This window comes from Pelophylax lessonae (genome assembly GCF_965119305.1).
Source record: "Pelophylax lessonae genome assembly, chromosome: 6".
NCBI lineage: Eukaryota > Metazoa > Chordata > Amphibia > Anura > Ranidae > Pelophylax > Pelophylax lessonae.
The window spans coordinates 109,283,766-109,295,846 of NC_138773.1; the positions used below are offsets into that span (position 1 = coordinate 109,283,766).

At 45.2% G+C, this 12,081-nt stretch overlaps 1 protein-coding gene across 1 annotated transcript in view; it reads right to left on the minus strand.

Annotated features, from left to right (window-relative positions):
- The window catches only part of EEF2K (eukaryotic elongation factor 2 kinase), a 160,326-nt gene extending 159,282 nt beyond the window's left edge, over positions 1-1,044 (minus strand). Inside the window, exon 1 of the mRNA XM_082261297.1 lies at positions 779-1,044. The gene's annotated coding sequence lies outside the window, so the exon portion shown is untranslated. The remainder of the gene's footprint in view (positions 1-778) is intronic.
- Positions 1,045-12,081: the final 11,037 nt, after the last annotated feature.

Genomic DNA, 12,081 nt, shown 5'->3' on the forward strand with positions numbered 1-12,081 from the left:
TTCAGTATCTAAGATGATGATCTATTTAATCTTTATAAATAAAATACTTATGGTTATTTAATAAATTAATTCAGTATCTAAGATGATGATCTATTTAATCTTTATAAATAAAATACTTATGGTTATTTGATCAATTCAGTATCTCAGATAATGATCTATTTCATCTTTATAAACAAAATGCTTATGATTATTTGATAAATGAATTCAGTATCTCAGATGATGGTCTATTTAATCTTTACAAATAAAATGACTATGATTATATAAATTAATTCAGTATCTCAGACAATGATCTAATACATTTTAAAAATAAAATGTTTAGGATTATTTATTAAATAAACTCAGTCTCGCTAATGTAACCATAAAAGGCATTATTTACTTGTGTCATCTGTATATACATTAGAACACTCCTGCTATAGGCCAGGCCCACATCATAAGAAAACATTGCATATGGCTGCCCTTTAAATTGTTTACTGTGTGTTTCTTACACATGCATGCTGCAAGTAAACAATAGCAATAGGAAGACTTGCTGCATGCAGTATGTAGAACGAATAGTAAATCTGATCAGGACAATCTGAAGAGAAGGATCAATGTATTGATAAATACAACATGCACAATGAATGCCTTTGCAAAGAAGCATGGATCTATAATGCACAGCAGTGGCAGGCAGTGTGATCTTGCATAGAATAGAGAATATATGGAAACAGCACGTGTCAGGATACACATTTCATATCAATAATCGTACAGAAGACACACAACACAAGGAAGCCTCCTATCTCACCTGGCACAGACCTCACACCCGTTGGGCACCTTGGTGTGGTTGGAGAGATGTGGGTGTGAAGATTTCTTGTCTCTGGGTGTACAGGAAGCTCACACAATAACACTGACCCGAGCTCTACTGGATGAATGCTCCACACTGCAATCCTCCTTCTACAAAAACACTAAGACACCCAATTCCTGCTGTCTGCTGGAGCCCCGCCCCGTCACCGCCCATTGGTCAGCACAACGTTCCCTGTCAATCATCTGTCTCTGAGCACGAGCTCTGCAAGGAGGAAACAGCGCGACTGCAACCAATAGAATCCTCTACAGACTGTGTGTAGCCTATGGGCGTGTCCACTGTGTGCTCTGCACTGAACATGTGATGGGAACTGTTATTATACAGAGGATAGAAGATTAGCTTTCTATAACCCTTTCTTCCCAATACCTCCTAAACCTAAAGAATGCATATTGCAGCTTAGCAGTGCTTAGATGGGATGGCTGCATTAGTGTTCACTTTTCAGCCCTGTTTCCCTTACTTTCACTTGGTGATCCCGCTTTTAACCTCCTGCTGACCATGTAACACATATATATGCTGCAGCAGAGCAAGTGGGCTTTATGCCTCATGCACACGGGGAGTTTGAAAAAACGACAACAGGAAAAAGCAGCTGTAAAAACGCGCTTTTAGAAGCGTTTTGGATTGGCGTTAAGGCTCCATTCACACCTGGGCGTTTTCAGCTCCAAAAACGCTCAAAAGAAACGCTTCCAAAACGCCCAACAAGTAAAACCCCATTCATTTAAATGGCCTCTGTTCACATCTGAGCGTTTTGCAAAACGCCTGTAGCTGAAAAAAGTACATGAGCTTCTTTTTGGGCTGATTACCAGCGTTTTTGATAGATGTCAATGAAAAACGCCTGAAAAAATCGCGGTAAAATCGCGGTAAAAAACGCTCCGCTCAAGTGTGAATGCAGCCTAAAGAGGAAGTAAACCCTCCTCTGCAAGTTGTACCTATAGGTAACTCTATGATAAGGCTTACTTATAGGTACTGTAAATATCTCCTAAACATGTACCGTTTAGGAGATATTTACCTTACATGCAGCCAGTGACGTCACTGGCACATGCGCTCTGAAGGAACGGCCGCTCGTGCCGTTCCTTCAGAGCCCCGTGCCGTGACCGTCGGCTCCCGCGCGTGGGAGTGACGTCACCGCGGCTCCGGCCAATCAGATGGCCAGATGCCGCGATCCCGGAAGACGGGCGACTGGACATGTCGCCCGTCATAGAGGTAAGCGGGCGGCACGGCGGGGGCTCGTTCTAAGGTAAGTATTTGATAATGAGCTAGTATGCGATGCATACTAGCTCATTATGTCTTTCTCTTTCAGGGGGAAAGAAAAAAAATATATATATTTTTTCGGTTTACAACCTCTTTAATGCACGTTTTAGCCACGTTTAGCAGCCTTTTTCTACCCTCTTCTATTTTCCAACTACTACAGCTTAAAAATGTCTAACGTGGCCTAACACTGTATGCGGCCTTTAGCAGTGTCAGGCGTTTTTACAGCTTAACCACTTAAGCCCTGGAAGATTTTACCCCCTTCCTGACCGGGGCCTATTTTGCGATTCGGCACTGCGTGACTTTAACGGACAATTGCGCGGTCGTGCGATGCTGTACCTAAAGGACTTTGACGTCCTTTTTTTCCCCACAAACAGAGCTTTCTTTTGGTGGTATTTGATCACCTGTGCGATTTTTTGATCATGCGCTATAAACAAAAAAGAGCGTCAATTTTGCAAAAATAACAATATTTTTTATATGAAATTCCCCAAAAAAATGTAAAAATCAAAATTTTTTAACATTTTAGGCCAATTTTTTTTTTACCATATGTTTGGTAAAAAAAAATCGCAAAAAGCGTATTTTGATTGGTTTGTGCAAAAGTTATTGCGTTTACTAACAAAGGGAAAGATTTTTGTCATTTTTGTTGTTTTTTTTTAACGCGTAATGGCGGCGATCTGCGATTTTTTTTGCGGGACTGCGACATTGCGGCGGACAGATCGGACCCTTGACTGACATTATTGACACTTTTGGGGTTACCAGTCACATTGCTACAGTAATCAGTGCTATACATATGCACTGTTACTGTAAAAAAGACACTGGCAGTGAAGGGGTTAACTTTTTTTGAGAGGGAGGGGTTAAGTGTGTCCCTAGGGGCGTGCTTTCTACTGAGATTGGCTGTGGCTTGATGTGTAAGAACAGTGATCAACGGTCCTACATAGTAGAACCGTATGATCACCATTCTTACACAGGGGAGAATGACAGGCGGCTTTGTTTACATTAGCCACCTGCCTTTCTCCCGGTGTAACGGACGATCGCGAGTGACCGGCGGACATCGGGTCCGCCGGGCACACGCGCGGGAGAGTCCGTGACCGCGCGGGAGAGTCCGTGACCGCGCGGGAGCGCGCCTCCGGCAGCGCGCGCTCGCTCCCTAGAGCCTCACAGGCTAGTGACGTATCCCTACGTCGCTTTGCCTGTGAGGGGCTGACCGCCGCCGTAAATAGTCATGCGGCGGTCGGCAAGCGGTTAACGCTGCGGCTCCAGAACGCACTGGCCCTGGGTTTTTTTTTACAGCTTTAAAATGCCTAAGCCGCTTACAGCTCCTAACAGCCTGTGTGTGCATGAGGCCATAGAATAACATGAAGGGGCGTTTTTTAGCCGCCAAAAAAAAAAAAAAAGCTGTAAAAACCCCCTGTGTGCATGAGGCCTTATAATTGTCATAAAGCCAGAAGGTTTTTTTTACGTTAAAGTAGAAGTCCAGGCAAAACCTAACTAACGCTAAACCTGATCTCTGCCACATTCTAAATATAATCTATCTAACCCTATAAAGCATAAATCGCTGTACTTACCTATTCTGCAACTGATCCGTTTCGGTCCCAGCATCAGCTGTCAGCGGCAGCAGTGCCATCTTAAGAGCATTAAAGGGCCCCCCGGGCAATGCAGTACACTGGGGCCCCGCCTACACACTCACCCAAGAGAAATAAAAAATGCAAATTATTGATAAGGCCATATTTATTGGTACAGCAGTGCCAGGCTAATGACAGTTTCCAACTTGGTCCAGTGAACACACACACAGACGGGAGTCGGACTCGACTGTCCTGTGTGTGCCTGTTCCCGTGGAGGCGGACAGGCATTCCTGCAGTTGTGGGCTCCCCCTCCACGGCCCAAGTGGCCCGACAGCAGCGCAGGGCCGATAGGCACTTGCCACCTGCTAAGTTCGGCAGCGGGATGCACGCGGAAATCAGACTAGTGCTTGGCTGGGGCTGGGTCACTGGGCAGACGGGGCCCCCCCCCTGCAAGTGGGGCCCCCAGGCAACTGCCCAGTGTGCCCATTCAGTAAGATGGCCCTGAGCGGCGGCTTCAGCGTTGGGGCGGGTGCATGAGAGGCAGCAGACAACAGAAGCCCCATAGTAACTCTATGGGTGACATCACTTCCCAGGCATTTCACAGCCATTGTCGGCCCTCTCCTGCACACAGCTTCCATCGCTGGAGACCGGCCTGGATCAGTTGCAGAATAGGCAAGTACAGCGATTTTTGCTTTACAGGATTAGATAGATTAGGGTTAGAACAGAGGTGTCGAATTCAATTTCATCACAGGCCGCATCAGCATTATGGTTGCCCTCAAAGGGCCAGTTGTATCTGTAAGACTAGATGTCCAGAGCACCCTCTCCCCCTTACATCAGATGTCGAGAGCACCACAAGGTTAGAAGTCATGCCCCCCCCCCACCCTCCCTTACATCCCAGTGCACCCCCCCTTACCTTGTGCTGCTGCTGGGAAGAATCTGGGGATGGGGCTAGGAAGCAGAAAGTATAGGGTCTGGAGAAGGACCCGAGAAGGGCTGGAGTCTGCTAAATGCTGAGACCAGGGGAGAAGGAGATGATTGCTGAGACAAGGTGGAACAGAGATTGGGGAGGGGGGGGGTGCTGCAGCTGCAGTAGAGGTGCGAGGGCGGATTTGGCCCCTGGGCCTTGTGTTTGACACATTTGGGTTAGAATGTGGCAAAGAGAAGGTTTAGCGTTCGTTTTTTTTTTTCTGGACTTACACTTTACCACTTGCCCTTTAGAAGATTTACCCCCCTTCATGACCAGGCCTTTTTTTACGATACAATACTCCATTACTTTTGCAACTTTTGCAAATCTACAATTACACAGTCGTGCGACGCTGTACCCAAATAAAATTGATGTTCTTTTTTTCCCACAAATAGAGATTTCTTTTGTTTGGTATTTAATCACCACTGTGGTTTTTATTTTTTGCACTACAAACAAAAAAAGACCGACAATTTTGAAAAAAAAAAAAAAACAATATTTTTTTACTTTCTGCTATAAAACAAAGCAAACAAAAAAATGAAAAAAAAATCAAATTTCTTCATCAATTTAGGCCAGTATGTATTCTGCTACATATTTTTGGTAAAAAAAAATTCCAATAAGCATATATTGATTGGTTTGGGCAAAAGTTATAGCGTCTACAAACTTTAGGATATTTTTATCTTTTTTTTTTTTACTAGTTATGGCGGCGATCAGTAACTTATAATGGGACTGCGATATTGCAGCGGACAGTCGGGACACTAACTGACACTTTTGACACTTTTTGGGGATCATAACACTAATACAGTGATCAGTGCTAAAAATATGCACTGTCACTGTACTAATGACATAGCCAGGGAAGATTTTAACATCAGGGGTGATCAAAGGTTTAACTGTGTGCCTAGCCAGTGTTTGTGTACTGTGGGGGAGGTGCTTTTACTAGGGTAAAGCATTGATCCATGTTCCTGCTTTGCAGAGACACAGGAACAATGCCTTCTCCACTGACAGAACAGCGATCTGCCTTGTTCACCGTATCGGCTCTCTGCCGAATGATCAGCTGGTGCTGGTGGACATCGAATCCGCAGTACCCGTAGATCAGCTTCCGCTGTGTCTAATCACAGTGAGAGTGGGTTGCAGATGGCCCGCATGCACATCCCAGACCTGGAACTACTAGGTACGTGATCCAGCACAGAGCGGCCGCTCTGCCACAGTATATGGACAGTGGGCAGTCCGCAAGTGGTTAAAGCAGAACTTCACCCTAAAGGGGAAGTTCCTCTTTATGACCTCCCCGACCGCACCTCATCTTCTTTTGGAACTTATTTTTTTTTTGGGGGGGGGAGCAGGTACCTGCTGCTACTTCCTGTCAGATTGCCTAGACAATTCAACTGTCCCTCCAGACCAATTCCCCCCCCCCCCCGCCCTTGTTCATAGCCTTCTGGGACATGTCATAGTTTCGGTAGACTGTGGGATTATTTACAAAGCACAGTGCAGCCCATGCATGTGCAGTTGGAAGTGTAAGATTGCAAGGAGTCACAGCTGGCTTCTCACACCTAAAGTGATAATAAAGGCTTTCTTTTTTTTTTTTTTTTTTTTAATAACAAACATGTCATACTCAACTGTTCTGTACAGTGGTTTTGCACAGAGCAGCCCCAATCCTCCTCTTCTCGGGTCCCTCGCTGGTGCTCTTGGCCCTTCCCTCTTGCCAAGAGCCCCCAGAGCAAGCAGCTTGCAATGGGGGAACCCAAGCAGGCTCGTTCCCGAGCTGCATATCTGTGTGTCCATTCACACACAGAGCCGGGACTCAGCCCCGCTCCATCTCTCTCATCATTACTCACTGGCTGTGATTATCAATGGTTCCCACTGCTGTCTCAGCCAATGGGGAGGGAGGGTCGAGGCTCTCGGCACATTGTTGGATCAAAATGGGGCTCAGGTAAACATTGAGGGGGGGGGGGGGGGCTGAGAGGACTGCTGCAAAGAGAAGGTTTTTTAACTTCATACATAGAATGCATGAAGGTAAAAAACCTTGAGCCATTAGAACCACTTTGACATGAAGACTGGTGAAGAACTGCCTGGGTGAGGAAGGCGCTGGATCCCTGAGGTAAGGTAAGAGGTTCTTCAGTTTAGTTGCCAACTTCGGCTTGATTGTATAATCAATGTTTGCTTTTTGATTACTTTTTATTGAGGGGAATGTCCAGTGGAGATGCGGAAAGTAAATAACAATTGTGGTTCTAGCCTTCTCTCACATTACTAATAAAAAAGAATGTTTGTAATTGCGTTCATGTCAGAAATGATTCACACTTCCTGTCTTGGTTGTTGCTGGGACAGGAAGGGATGGTAAAATCTGAACAGGCCTAAACTTTCTCTACATCTTTTATTACTAAAACAAATTGGGACTAGAGATACACACTTTGTTATATTGCAACTTGTTTGTGGCTTTTATCTCTGACATAACACTTCCAGGGCTCTTAGGGCCTGTTCACACTGTTTGCGTTGGGCTCACCTCAGCAGTCCTGCCCAGCCCCCAGTCCCAAGGCAAAGCAAGCAAAGATGTTTCCTAGGATGTCAGTCCACACCACTGCATTGCGTCTACTAACTACGGGAAAGATTAACGTCATTTTTATTGTTTTTTTTTACTAGTAATTGCAGCGATCTGCGATTTTTTTTGGGGACTGCGACATTGCGGCGAACAGATCGGACCCCTGACTGACATTTCTTACACTTTTGGGGGGGGGACCAGTGACACTACTACAGCAATCAGTACTAAAAATATGCACTGTTACTGTAATAATGACACTGGCAGGGAAGGGGTTAACATCATGGGTGATCAAGGAGTTAAATGTGTACCTAGGGGCGTGTTTCTAACTGTGGGGGGGGGGGCATGGTTTGTAAAATGATCACAGAGACCTGTGCCCCCTAGCTGCTTGCGAGTGACCGACGTATACCTACGGCGGTTCGCGCAGGAGCTGCTGCCTGCCACAGTATAACTGCAGCGGGCGTAAAGTGGTTAAGGTAAAAAACTGTTCTAATAGTTTTACATAATGGAAACACTGAGATAAAAAAAAAACCTGATTTATACTCAACCACTCAACAGAACAAATCTACTATATGGAGGATATATAAACAATACTGACTGGGCTATAATACAATGCTATCTTTAATGATTCAATTGTGTCACAAAACAAAAAGTCTGTACAAAGAATGTAAACATTAAAATGGTACCAGAACTCACATCACACACACACACCTAAAAACATACATACAACCACACTTAGGCCCCTTTCACACTCTTCAGATCTGCCTGTCAGTTTTCAGGCGGATCTGAACGGATGTCCCATGCATCTCAACGGAGACATGTCCGCTGACATCCGATCCGATCCTGTCCGTGAAATCTGGACGGATGGAAACCCTATTTTCCATCCGTCTGGCGGATCAGATCGGATGGGATCGGATCCGATCCGAGAAGAGCAGGGACCTGACAGCTCTGTCCATGCACACAGCGCGGAGACAGAGCTGCCATCTGCCTGCTCAGCGGGGGATCGGCGGATCAATCCCCCGCTGAGAAAAACGGAGTCCACCGACGGAGCGGCAAGTGTGAAAGGGGCCTTAATACTCCATATAACCATTTAGACCCATGTGTTTTAATATGTAAGACAATCAAGGAATGAATGACCAAAAAAAAAGTTTTACATCCACACACAAGACATCCAATCTTAGAGGTGATGCTGTGGAGGCGACAGAAATCCTCCTTATCAACTGATGAAATCATTGGTTGTTAGGATGCCATGGTCTAGAAAGTCTTTATGGTGCGTAATGAAAACCTGTTGCTTTGTGTAACCTTAAATTCATGCTTGATCCACCAGCTGGCTTGTATCCAACTTTTGATTCATTTTTAGGCATTTTGCCAAGGAACTCCTGAAGAAACCTCAAGGCACCCTGGTTGAAAAAGGCTGAACTAGAGTCACAACATTCAGGTTAACCAGCATTCAGAGAGGGTCCTGGGATGCTTTTGATTTTTTTTCCAGTTTGTAAAGTGCGGTTGTCACTGGCACCAAAAAAAAAGTCTATCATGACATAGAAAGAGCAGGCACCATAGGTACTTGAAAGCAGAGTCGTGTTAACAAGAGGGACAGGGACAGTTTTCCTGAACCATTTTTAACTCATACCCATTGCCACCTGGCAACACATTTTAAACTGGCCCAATATTAACCACTTTAGCTCCTGAAGCAGGGGCGTAACTACAGGGGTTGCAGGGGTTGCGATTGCTACCGGGCCCCATGCTCCAGGGGGCCCAGTAGCAAACCAGTGGGTGAACTTCCAGGATTGCAAAAGTCACACTTGCGACCGGGCCCTGGCATTGCACCACTGTGGGGAGGCCCCAAGATTGCAGGAAGGGAGCCCACTGCAGAACTTGTGAAAGGATCCTGCTGCGGGACCGTAATAAAAGGCCATGCAACGAGAGTAAAGAGCCCCAGGATTAGTGGGAAGAGCCCTGGCTTGAAGGGAAGGGCCCCGGCCAGGGATCTGGGGGGGCCCTTCATGTTTTCTTGCATCGGGGCCCTGAAGGCTCTAGTTACGCCTCTGTCCTGAAGGTTTATCCCCCTTCATGACCAGGCCATTTATTGCGATACGGCACTGCATTCATTTAACTGACAATTGCGCGATCGTGCGACACTGTACCCAAATAAAACATTTTTCCCACAAAAAGAGCTTTCTTTTGGTGGTATTTGATCACCTGCGGTTTTTTATTTTTGCACTAACAACAAAAAGAGACCAACATTAAAAAAAAAAATAAAATGTTTTTACTTTTTGTTATAAAACAATTCCAATAAAAAAAAATGTAAAAAAAAAAAATCACATTTCTTCATCAATTTAGGCCAATATGTATTCTGCTACATATTTTTGGTAAAAAAATCCCAATAAGCGTATATTTATTGGTTTGCACAAAAGTTATAGCGTCTACAGACTATGGTATGTATTTATGGATTTTTTATTTCTTACATTTTTTTCTACTTGCAATGGCGTCGATCAGCGATTTTTAGCAGGACTGCGACATTGCGACACTAAGTGACACTTTTTGGAGGCCAGTGACACCAATATGGTGATCAATGCTAAAAAAAAAGCACTGTCACTGTACTAATGACACTGGCAGGGAAGGAGCTAACAGCAGGGGTGATCAAATGGTTAAATGTGTTCCCTGGGAGTGCTTGCTGACTGTGTGGGGGATCCTTTGACTGGGGGAAGACAGAGATCTGTGTCCCTGCTTAGCAGAAACACAGGATCTCCATCTTCTCCTCTAACAGAACAGCGATCTGCCTTGTTTACATAGGCAGACTGCCGTTCTGCCTTTCTTGGGAATGTTCGTTGGGTGTCAGCAAATATAGGGTCCGCCAGACCCTCTGATTGGCTCCCGCTGTGTCCAGTCACAGCGGTAGCAGGTTGCCGGCCGCGCGCATGCACGCCCCATACCTGCAAGAAAGAAAGACGTACAGGTACATGATGAGGCCATTGAATTCATACCATAGACTCCATCCTCAGTGCAGTTAAGTAGTGCTGAACCAACTAGTGTAAAACCACAGGCTTAGCGTTACTGAGCTCCCTGCTTGACTCCTGAACCTGTCATACAGATAGGCACTGCCCGCCAAGCCTCCTTACTGATATGGAGGCTTAAAAGTGCAGATTCAGCGTCACTGAGCCACTGCACCTGCCTGTGCGTAGGAAACGTTGATCCGCGAGCCCGCACTTTTAACAGGCACGGCACCATTGAACTGACTGTCTGTGTGTGCTGGCACATGCATACACACACATGCATTGCTGCTGCCAGAGGTCTTTGCAGTGGGGTTGGGGAGCAAAATGTCAGCCATCCCTTCCACAGCCCCATACTCCTTACATCCGAAGCAGTTATTTTAACACTTTTTTTCTCTCTTATGGCTCTTTAATACTTACAGTGTCCTCTGAAGAGCGATACATATTCCAATCGCTTTTATGAGGGTATTTGACAAGTGGTGAGGAGACGATATACAGTTGTGTTCAAAATTATTCAACCCCCACTGAAATTGATTGTTTTGGCCAGTTTGACATTGATTTTGATCATTCAGTCATCCTGCTTACAATTAAATCAAAGAGGCACGTGTAGGTCAGACAAATATAACATAACATTTATAATGAAATAACCACAAATGTCTTTTCTGTGCTCACATCATTATCAGTTTTATTCAACCCCCAAGTGACATTCAATCTTAGTACTTAGTACAACATCCTTTTACAGTTATAACAGCTTTTAAACGTGAAGCATAGCTTGACACAAGTGTCTTGCAGCGATCTACGGGTATCTTCGCCCATTTGTCATGGGCAAAAGCCTCCAGTTCAGTCACATTCTTAGGCTTGTGCACTGCAACTGCTTTCTTTAAGTCCCACCAGAGGTTCACAATCGGATTTAAGTCTGGTGACTGTGATGGCCACTCCAAAATGTTCCAGCCTTTAATCTGCAACCATGCTCTAGTGGACTTGGAGGTATGCTTGGGATCATTGTCCTGTTGAAAGGTCCAACGTCTCCCAAGCCTCAGGTTTGTGAAGGACTGCATCACATTGTCATCCAATATCTCCTGGTACTGAAGAGAATTCATGGTACCTTGCACACGCTGAAGCTTCCCTGTACCTGCAGAAGCAAAACAGCCCCAAAGCATGATTGACCCCCCGCCATGCTTCACAGTAGGCAAGGTGTTCTTTTCTTCATAGGCTTTGTTCTTCCTCCTCCAAACATAGCGTTGATCCATGGGCCCAAACAGTTCTAATTTTGTTTCATCAGTCCACAGAACACTATCCAAAAACTTCTGTGGTTTGTCCACATGACTTTTGGCATACTGCAGTTGACTCTTCTTATTCTTTGGAGACAGCAAGGGGGTGCGCCTGGGAGTTCTGGCATGGAGGCCTTCATTACGCAGTGTGTGCTGTATTGTCTGAGCAGAAACTTCAGTACCCACATCTGACAAATCTTTTCTCAGTTCCTCAGCAGTCACACGGGGACTTTTCTCCACTCTACGCTTCAGGTAGCGCACAGCAGTCGAAGTCAGCATCTTCTTTCTGCCACGACCAGGTAGCGTTTCAACAGTGCCCTTTGCCTTGAATTTGCGAATGATGCTTCCTATGGTGTCTCTTGTTATGTTTAACATCTTTGCAATCTTCTTATAGCCATTGCCCTTCCTGTGAAGAGTAATCACCTCTTCTCTTGTCTTCCTGGACCATTCTCTTGACTTCACCATGTTTGTAACCACACCAGTAAATGTCTAGAAGGAGCTGAGTATCACAGTCATTTTAAAGCTGCCTAATTGGTGCTTATTAGGCTTTATTGCTGCTCCCTGACATCCACAGGTGTTTTCAATACCTGATTGAAAACACTTCAATGAACCTCTGTTCTTCAGAGTGGTAGTCTTTAAGGGGTTGAATAATTGTGTCAATGAAGAATTCACAAAATAAACATTTAC